Below are 9,801 nucleotides of genomic sequence, written 5' to 3' on the forward strand. Positions count from 1 at the left end.
CAAGCAGTAATGAAGGGCCCTATAAAGAAAAGTTACCTTGAGAGAGGTGTGCGGCTGTCTRTAATAATATACGTGATTGCAGCAGGTGTAAATACATTGAATTAGTCCCAGGTAACTTGTTTATCAATAGCAGTAAAAATGCGGCGGCACAGGATGGCCTAGTCTGTGTTTGGTCGGTGCCCAGGGTAATGGGGAGGGAACTCGCTGGGCCTCTGCTCCCCGCTCTTAATGACTGCTTGGGYGCTTTGATACGGTAATTGGCCAGAAAAGCAGTCCTGAAAGGATGAGGGGGATTCCTCCTGCCCAGCTGTGGTCTGGGCATGGAGGGGCTTTCCTGGGATTCGGTGGTTTCTCAGGACTGTTCTTGGGGTGAGCGCCCTAACCGCAGGGCTGCTAAGGGAGACCCTCTCCCTCCTGCTGCACTGCTTTGGAGAGACACAAGAGCCTAAGGGCGGTCTCTGATCCCGCCTAATGCCGGAATTAAGTTAAAGCAGCCGAGAAGGCCGGCAAGTTGAGCGCCCCTCTCAACCCTCTCAATGGGTCTGTAGGTCCCATTTTGGGAGAGGGCCTGTGTGGGCACGTAACCAACGCCGGCGCGCGCCCCGTCCCCTGGCCAGCCCTCCGCACCGCTCGCCTGYGTTGGCTTGAGCGGGCTGTGCTTAAAGCCAGGTCTAATAAAGCAGGGCCCAACCAAAAGCCAGGCTTTCTGGAGAGCAGTGCCCCTGGTGGCTGGTCTAAAAGCACAGCGGCGCAGCCCAAAGTCTTCATTATCTTCCAAGGCTCGCTTGCTAATGAATATTCTTTAATTTTGGTTACCACACAATAACACGCATGTGACTTCTTGCCCGCCCAAGGCCTGTTTGAATGAAATTGCATACATCCTGCAGTGACAACACACCGGTGATGCRCATCAGAGACCAGCATGAGTAGCCCTGCTGAAATGTTGGAAATGCTGGACACTGCCTTGGGCTCTGGCCGCTGGTTTTTACCTCTAATGGCTACCTGCTCTTCTCTGCTTTGTATTTCTCCCACACTCTTCAGAAAAGAACACGAAAGAATGTGTACATGCCCATAGAAAGTAAACATAGAAAAAGAGCACCTCTTTGGGCTAAGTTAATTCCCAAAGTGAACATTTTTCTTTCATATGTTTTTGGGGTTTTCTCCTCATAAACATCATTGGTGGAGAATTAGAAAATAAAGCATTAACCATTAGACTAATTGTATTTCACTTGATTCCCTGATGTAATAAAACTCTTTCTTTCCTGAGCCATTATCTGTTAGACAAACCCCTATATTGTATGTATCATTAAATATTTATTCCTTCGATTACTTTTAAATGCACATTAAAGAACTTCATCATGGCTTCTAGCACAGTTCTTAAAAATAGCTGCGTTCAATAGTTTTTGCAAGCATCTCCTTTCAGAAAATAAAGTAATAAAGAAAACAGGAAGTTTCATCTTCTATGGAGTTAAGATAACAGTTTAATGAGTTTATTACTATTTTGAGAAACTTAGAGTTTTTTTTCACTCCTGACATTAATGATAGAGAATTTATATATTCTTATTCTAGCCCGCTTTATCTATTTTTCTATGATTGCTGTGGAAGGTAGTTAGTGACAAGTAAAATGAGATTTACTGCACTTAGGTAGAAAAAAAAAATGTTCWTTTTTTCCCCCTACTTTTCCCCGCTGCTTTTTTGTGTCATTTTTAATGAACTTAGGTAACCATGGGCAGCGTGGTAACTTTACTGTTTTGTACCTGAACTTATTATCCTCTGGTATTTTCCAAATATGCCATCTCTTAAGCAAACATTACTTTCACGTAAGGAAGTTTATGCAAACTTGGTATCTCTGGTATCTCTAAACTTCACATCTGGTATATCTAAACTTGGTATCTGTGGTACCTCTATAGATATCAAGAAAGAAATAAACGGAAACATGAACATAGAACCCTTCCTTGATTGGTAAGTTGTCCACAGAGCTTTGGAAGAAGCGGATAGAGATGCCAGGTGGACCTCTTTGCAGATGGGTCTATTTGATGTCTGTTTGATGTGATAAAGAGAAGAGGGTTGACAACAATTTTCTGTGGCATCCTGTTAAATGAGAAATGGAGGAGCTCTACCAACCAAAGGCCGGTGGAGGAATCAGAGAGGTAGGARGAATGGGAAGACTGGCTTAACTACAAGAGACACTCACAAGGTGCAGAAGATTTTTATCTTGAGTGTGAAATGAAGAGCAGTCAGCATGTACTCTGGTAGCGGTTTCTTATTATTATTCCTTTTTTTTTTTCCTCTTTTAAAGAAAAACACCTTTTTTTGTCTAAAAGCGCTCTCTAAAGTTTTTCTCTTCCAAGAACCCACCTGGATGAAAGCGACTGAGACCAGGATGAAGATAAAACCTGGAGAAGACACTTGCACAGATGCACCGTGGAGCACTTATTGCCAGGAAGCCAGTGAGCTGCAGGGGCTGTGCTGCTGCTAACCCCAGGATGTCCTTCCCTCCCGCAGTATCCGACATGGTTAATGGGCTGCAGAACAACAACCAGCTCCGAGACTTATATAAGACAAACCAACAGAAGGGAGAAGTTACCCCCCAGCAGCGATGGCTCCTGGTTTGGTGCGTGGAGCTGAGTGCTGCTCTGTAGGCACAAAACGTGGCTGAAGGCACCGGGAAAGAGTGGGGGGAGTGAGTSTGGAAAATGCAAAATAAGCCTCTTCAAGGGAATGTCACATTTAAGGAACAGTATGCATCCAATGGCAGCAAGAAAAGAAATGTAAGGTTAGGATTTTTTTCCTCCCAAGTTGTAATGCAAGCCAAAGGAAAGAAGACGAGAAAACTTGTATGGAATTTCGAGTCAAAATCAATCCAATGGCAGAAAAAGCAAATATTTTTATTGCATATAATGTGTCTTAATCCATGTTTTCCTGTGCATACTAAATACATTGTAAATAAATGAAGTTATTAAAAAAATAAAAAAAAGTTCATATTTTATCTGTATGTATTTTGGCTACTGTGTAGTGTAGTGAGCTAGCAAAAATATTAAAACAAGCATATGAAGTAATGAAATCATCATTAATGTTGTCTTAGCAATCTATGTTTGTTTCTTCATTTTCCCTCCAGTTGGATTTTCAGATAGCCCAGTAAAGGATTACTGGGAGTAGGAGGAAAAATTACATTGGAGTAGGAGCGAGCATGTTCATTTCCTCCTTGCTAATTACCTGATTGCTATTTACTTGGTATGAGTTATCCACCAAGATGTGATGCCAGAGTCTGGGGAAGGTGCAAGGCGGTTTATCCGTACAAGGGATTATAAAAATGTGTTTGTTGGCTAGTGTGCCGAGCTGCTGAGCAGGAGCTGGAGCTGGAGCGTGCTTCCRAAGAGCGCTCATCCCCGTTCTCCCCCGTGGCGCCCTTCTTAACCACAACCTCTTGCTCAGCCTCCCATTTGTGGCCTCTGTCAGCTTTTACAATTTTCCACAGGCTGAACTGAAAAGTGTAATCACAAATAGCATTTTCTGAGCCCGCGAGCACTGCTTGAATTCTCCGAGGAGTCCTTGCACGCCTGGCTTTTTCCTAGCTCACGCGTGCCGCAGGAGGCTGGTTCTGCCGTTCTGTGCACGTTGCCTGGCAGCTCTTGGATTCGTTTGCCAAACGCCACGGACAGCTCGTGGGGTGTTTTAAATGGCTCTAACAGGTGTGCTCTTATTACGAGGTCCTGATCCTGCCTCTCCGTGTGAATATTGACGCACTGGATGCCCAGAGGAGCCAATGGTGCCCTGTGCTGCAGAGCTGTGGGTCTTGCAGCCATAGCCCTGTGTAATCAATTAGGCTGGGCCAGAAACGGGGGAGAAGAGGGGCTAAGGMGAGTGGGGCCTCGTGCTACAGGCAGCGCTTCTCTCCTTGGATGTCAACGAGCAGGGTGACCTCGAGGGGAGACTCTGGGCCTTTCCAACACCCTCGGAAACGCTCRCACAGGCTCCGCGGTGGAGGCCAAACCCCTCACTGCGGAACATGAGGCTTCCTGCTGCCTTAGCCTGGGACACCCGGAGCACAACCCCCCACACTTCTCTTCCTGCACCTCAGACGGTCCAGGAGGTGCTGCTGATAAAGCTTTATCCAAATGAAACCCTAAGGATTCCTGTTCACATACAGGGATCAGAGAGACCCAGTAGCCTTGCCTGGTAATGGAATAAAACTCAGTCCTTGTTTACAGGTTTCCTCGGGAGGTTTCAGAGTGCTCTACAAACGGCTAAGCCATCCTCCTCTCACACGTGAGCAGAGCACCAGAGGGCCAGTGCCCTGCTAGGTGACACCCGGGTGAYAAGAGCTGGAGGAGAATAGCCCTTTCCGCTCCTATATCCACGTACACTGTCCGCTCGGAACCAGAAAAGAAGACCCATGGATCTCAGTGGGTCCATCTTCCTCTCTATCTTTCAAAACATGTAGGTCTTAGGAAAAATGGGTTTTAATTTTCATCTCTTGTTTTCTTTCTMCTCTGGTTAGAGTCTTCAATCGTAAAATAACCAGTACTGCAGTATTTTTTATCTCAGACAATAATAAAGGGTTTGCTTAAAGTATGATCTGAGAAGTGCATCTGTAGTTGAGGATTTATGCCACAACATTTCCAAGAAGCAGTCTGCTAAAACCTCTATGTTTTAATCATTAAATATAAATACACCCCAATGAAGGCTTCCCCTGGCTTCAGAGTTGCTTGCATTTAAATTAGTGGGTCAGCAAGAAAGGACAGTGGAACCTTTTATTAGCAGCTGGCTTCTCTCGTGTCTCATTTTACATTTTGGTTCCAGTACTGTTCAGCTGAAAGGAGATACTGCAGGTAAAATAAAGGAGGTGAATAACAGAGACAAGGCAGCTGCCAGGCATTCACTTCCACTGAGTTCTTCAGAAATATCTGTATTCTCACTGATAGGGGAAAAGAAAAACATAGTACAGACTGTTTTTGTTGTTGTTGTAGTGAAACAGGTAGTCTTTTGTATTCCCCAAGAGGAGCTTTTCATGAGCAAAGTCTATGGAACAGAGTTGKTTTTTTTATTTTTTTTTTCTTAAAGCTGTTTGAGATGATGAAGCCCATCAAATAAGAAACATAGATACTAAGATCCATATAAATTATATTTCATTTGCAGGACTCTTTACAGCAGTGCTGTTTGCTAAAGAAGCTTACATTTTCCTTCAAGCACTTTTTTGATGAACATGCTAGTAGCAGAAGACTCCACAGTGAAATTGCTCTTTTTTTCCATTTGACACTCTTCATAAGCAGAACAGCCTGATGCTCATTCATCATCTTCAGTGGCGTTTTGCTTCGAAAAGCTGCTGAGTATCTCCGTTTCTCTGGAATGTTGTTTTTGAGGGTTAATGAATACACAGAGAGAATTTAAAGCCTGTTSTCACATGCATCAGCAGGTAAGTCAGAGATGGCACATGCACTCTCCTTGTTTCTCCCCAGCTCAGCTGAGCACAAGCAAAGATTTTTTCTTGTTCTTGTAAAGCGGGAGAAGGTTGTGGATCATCAGTGTCTTACTAATTCCAGAACATATCCAGACCAACAGGGCTACATTCCCATGTGTAATGAAGCTGCTCTGACTGAAACCACTTCCTGTCTGAGCATTTGAGCTATAAACTAAAATGCTATATAATGGTCAAGACTGATACATTTTTTAATGAGAAATTAGAACACTACAAAGCATTTGTTGTTAAAACTGTGTTTTCTTTGGGATACCACGTAGATGATCTGCTTGAGGAATGGATGACAGGCCTAGTTCATCTCCAGTGAAACGTTATGGGACTCAGTTGATTTGCATCAGAAGTTGATCTTGTTCATTCTTTTGAAAAAAAAAATCAAGTCGAGGACTATGTAACTGGGAAGGTGTCCAGTATGTAATGCTTTAATATATATTTTCTTGTTAGTATCATATATATGAGACTTTTAAGCCAGGTGGAGAGATTCCAGGACTTTCATTAGAGAGTTCAAGAGAAAAATAAAGTAGAATTTGAAACCTATTGTCTTGGACTACGAATATTAATGACTATTTTTTTTTCCAAKCTGTGTAAACATAAAAAGGAAGCCCTTCCCTTCCTTCACTCCAGAACTTTTTACTTAGAAATCTCAGGTTAATAATGATCATGTTCTTCAAGACCGRTTTTATTTTTCAATGTATTGACTCTCAGGGGTAGTGAAACCATTTCAGAAGCAGTTAAAGCCCTTTCTAGGAAGAGGCAATAGGGGAAATAGAGGAGAACTGTCTGCTGAGGCCTTTAATTAAGCAGGTTGACTGAGGGTGACTGAGAGAGAAGGTGGCAGGGAGAGAGAAGAGTGGAGCAATTGCAGTGAGCATTATTTCAAAAATTTCTACTGGATGCTTAAAACGAGTCATTAGGAGATATTAGAAATGAGTAAATAAAATGCATTAAAATCAATAAAATCAGTTTTATCACAAGATAATGTTTTTATATCTTGCAAGCATTAACAATGCAAACTTAGGCACTAGCCTGCACAGTGGGACTTGAGAGCCTTTCTAGCTGTCACGGGCAGCAGGAATTTTACATTTGCTGAGTAGCACACAACTCACTGACCGGGTTCAGGGAGGGTGCTTTTCCCAGATGGCATTTTGTCAAGAGAAGGATTTCTCCTCCCCCTGCCGTGGATTGGGATATAGAATCCACCGTGGCACAGGCACTTACTTTATCATGCCACAGGTATCCACAAGGACTTAACTCTCTGGCCATGGCGAACATTGAAATGCCTTTYGTATTATGATATAAACATGTGTCCAACTCCAGCATGGGTCCCTCAAACTTCAGTAAAGTTGAGATATGAAAGAACAGGAGGCCATGTCGGGGAAGAGGAGTGCAGGGATGACAGCAGGAATATGGTAGGGCTAAMAGGGGGCTAACATCTCTAAATTAGTTCAGGTACTGTTGGAAGTTTCTTAGTTTTGTTTCTGATTGCTAATCAGCAGAAGATAGGAATTACTTGGGTAACTCACACGTGCAAGGATTTTTAAGTTAAGAGATCTTAACTGTATCAATGTGACATATCTAAAGATAATTAGATTCTACAAATTTCATAGGCTTGAGGTATTAGGCATTCATGTTTCATTTCAAAAAGTGAGTTAAGACACTAAAGCATTTTGCACATTATTTCCCATAATCTTGTAAGTTACGTAACTTGATGATAAGAAATGTTTGTACATTTACAAATGTGGCGYTGCCTAAGAAATTAGAGCATGTGCAGAGCACCATCTAGTGCAGGGTAGCACTAGCAGGGAAGGCTTTTGCTGCCACGTGTGGCCGGTGTGCTTGGCTAACTTCATAYCTACTGTCACGTTTCAGCAAGTGCCAGCCCGGCGGCCCCTGTGGCAGGACAATTTTACACCGTTTGCACAGGACACCGTGGGTTGAAACCTGGAACTCTGGCCAGCAAAACTGGAAGCACCRACGTGCAGGCAACCACTGGTGAGACCCATGTACTTCGAAGGGGAACTCGCTCACCTGCCTGCCCGCACGTCGCGCGATTCGCTCAGTACAAGAATTCAGTCCAGCCTGGCCCTAAGATTGCCTGGACACTGATTCCCTCAATGGATTTAGAGACCTAATGGCTATTTTAGGTGTCTTTGCTCAACATTTAGCTTCCTGAGGGCTTTGTTCAGCTTCTGCAGAACCTCAGAGCTACCCACGATCCTTGAGGCTCGGGTTCACCAGCTGTGTGTGCAAACCACGGCCAAGGGCACGGATTGAAGATCTGACCGACACCAAGAGGGGAAGAAAGCAACGAAGGAAGGAGCTTGAGATTCCATAGGCAACAGGTAAAAGGAACATAAACATCCATACTTATGGGTAGCTGAGGAAAGCGGGAAAAATCATAAGCTACAGTTTGGGKTTTTTTTTTGTTTAATGCTAGGGCTATAGTTTTCTTTCATAAGCAAACAAATAAATGAGCTTGACCCTGGGCTTGTGCAATCCATACTTGGATAACAGTGCTCTGGTTTTGATGCAATGTGTTTAACATTAGGGGAGCATCAAGGAGGACTGTCCTAGTTGGCTGAAGCTGGATTTCAAACTAAGGTTAAGACAAGCCTCGGGGACAGAGAAAAGATGATTTTGGATGAGCGTTGTTTTCAGYAAAATTCTAATGAAGCATCAAAGAGCAACTATTAAAGTATTATGTTTTTTCTGCAGAAAATGATAACTTCTTGCCCTCTCGGCATACAAACAGATGGATTTTGCCTGAATGTTTGAAGCCTTGCTGTTTTCCCACTTCTCAGGCATACTCTGAGGAAACAGCAGTTATAGGCTGACATTCACTTTCCAAGTAGTCCTAGTTTTGAGTAGCTCTATGTTTTGTTTTCTAAGTCAATCTGTTAATAGTTGAAAAAAACAAAACAAGACATTTCTAAACTCATGCTTTTGACAATTTAGTTGCTGGATACTTTTCTGGATACTTCTTTCAATCTTTCTACTCTTCCACAACTGCCAAAGAGCACTTAAGACTACTGGGGGGAAAAAAAAGGTACAAAAAGTTATATTTTTTCATTCTTTTTGTCTTTGAGCTCCTCAGGAGCAAATCAAAGGCACGTGACAGGAATACTCAAAGATCAAGGAGGCTGTGGTTAGAGTCTCCTTTCTGGGAGGAATCATTTTGCTAACAGTGGAAATAAACAAGTGGCTGTGACAGAACAACRTGTTTTAGTTTGGAAAGAGGTTCAAGAGCTGGTGTTAGGAGTAACAGTCTGGTGGGGAGAGGTTGTCTCTGACTAGAAACTACCTAGAAAGGTGTAGACCAGTTTGCGGTACATGATTTCTGTGTCACAACACACTGGACCTTCCAGAGAAGACAAATTGTGTTGCTTCTAAGGCCCTTTCACCAAGAGGCATTTCTGTTACACATTACTGGTAGCTAGGGTTATGTTGCTTAATAATCTTGACTGAAAACCCATGTTCCTAGTTATTTCCTTGATCGTTCTTCTGCTAGGTTATGTGACTTAYATCAAGTGGTATATACTGTTATTCAGCTATTTTGGAGTTATGTAGTTCTGTCTAATACTTGAACAAATAAACTTCTGGCCTTTGTTCTGCTACCTCGTAAAAAGGTTCCTTGAGAACATGTTCATACCTGCCGAGGAAATAAATTAATACTAGCAGACCATGCCAGGCAGAGAAAAGAATCCTTGTGGTTTCTCTTCCAAGCTCTTTTCCAGTAGCCATTTAAGCTTGCTCTTGGAAAATAAAATTTTTTGTTTATTTAAGAACAATTATATTACCCTTTTGAATTACAAGACTTTTCTTATGTTTTTCATGCAGCCAAAAAGAATTATGACATAAAGAAAGGCTATAGAAACATAATGAAAATTAATATTGTATTTGTATATTGCTAACAGTATGCTAGATGCTCTTCAGACACGTAGGATGACAAGGCCTTGTTCTGAAGTGCATGTAGTCCAAATAAATAAAATATAAATGCACTTCAACATGTACAAAGAAAGACTTGTTCCTCTTTTTTTGTGTGATTCTCAAGAGAGAAAGGGAGTCAAMCTTTATTCCTTGCAACTTTTACATTAAAATATGAGAAAAGTGTCCTACCTTGGTTGAAAGGTTCCATTAGCATTCTCACAAGAAAGAGGATGGATTTATACTGCAGCTAACAAAGTAAACATTGCATACTTTTTCAGCACAATCTGTATAGGTTTAGTAAGAGTTTTTTTCATGTGCTAGAGATCCAGCTTTGCTGTGCTTAAATCTCCCATATTTACATTAAGTGCAACACGATCTGGCTTGATAGTCTCCAAATA

This window comes from Nothoprocta perdicaria, unplaced genomic scaffold, assembly GCF_003342845.1.
Source record: "Nothoprocta perdicaria isolate Ctin4 unplaced genomic scaffold, notPer1 scaffold_13, whole genome shotgun sequence".
Lineage (NCBI taxonomy): Eukaryota > Metazoa > Chordata > Aves > Tinamiformes > Tinamidae > Nothoprocta > Nothoprocta perdicaria.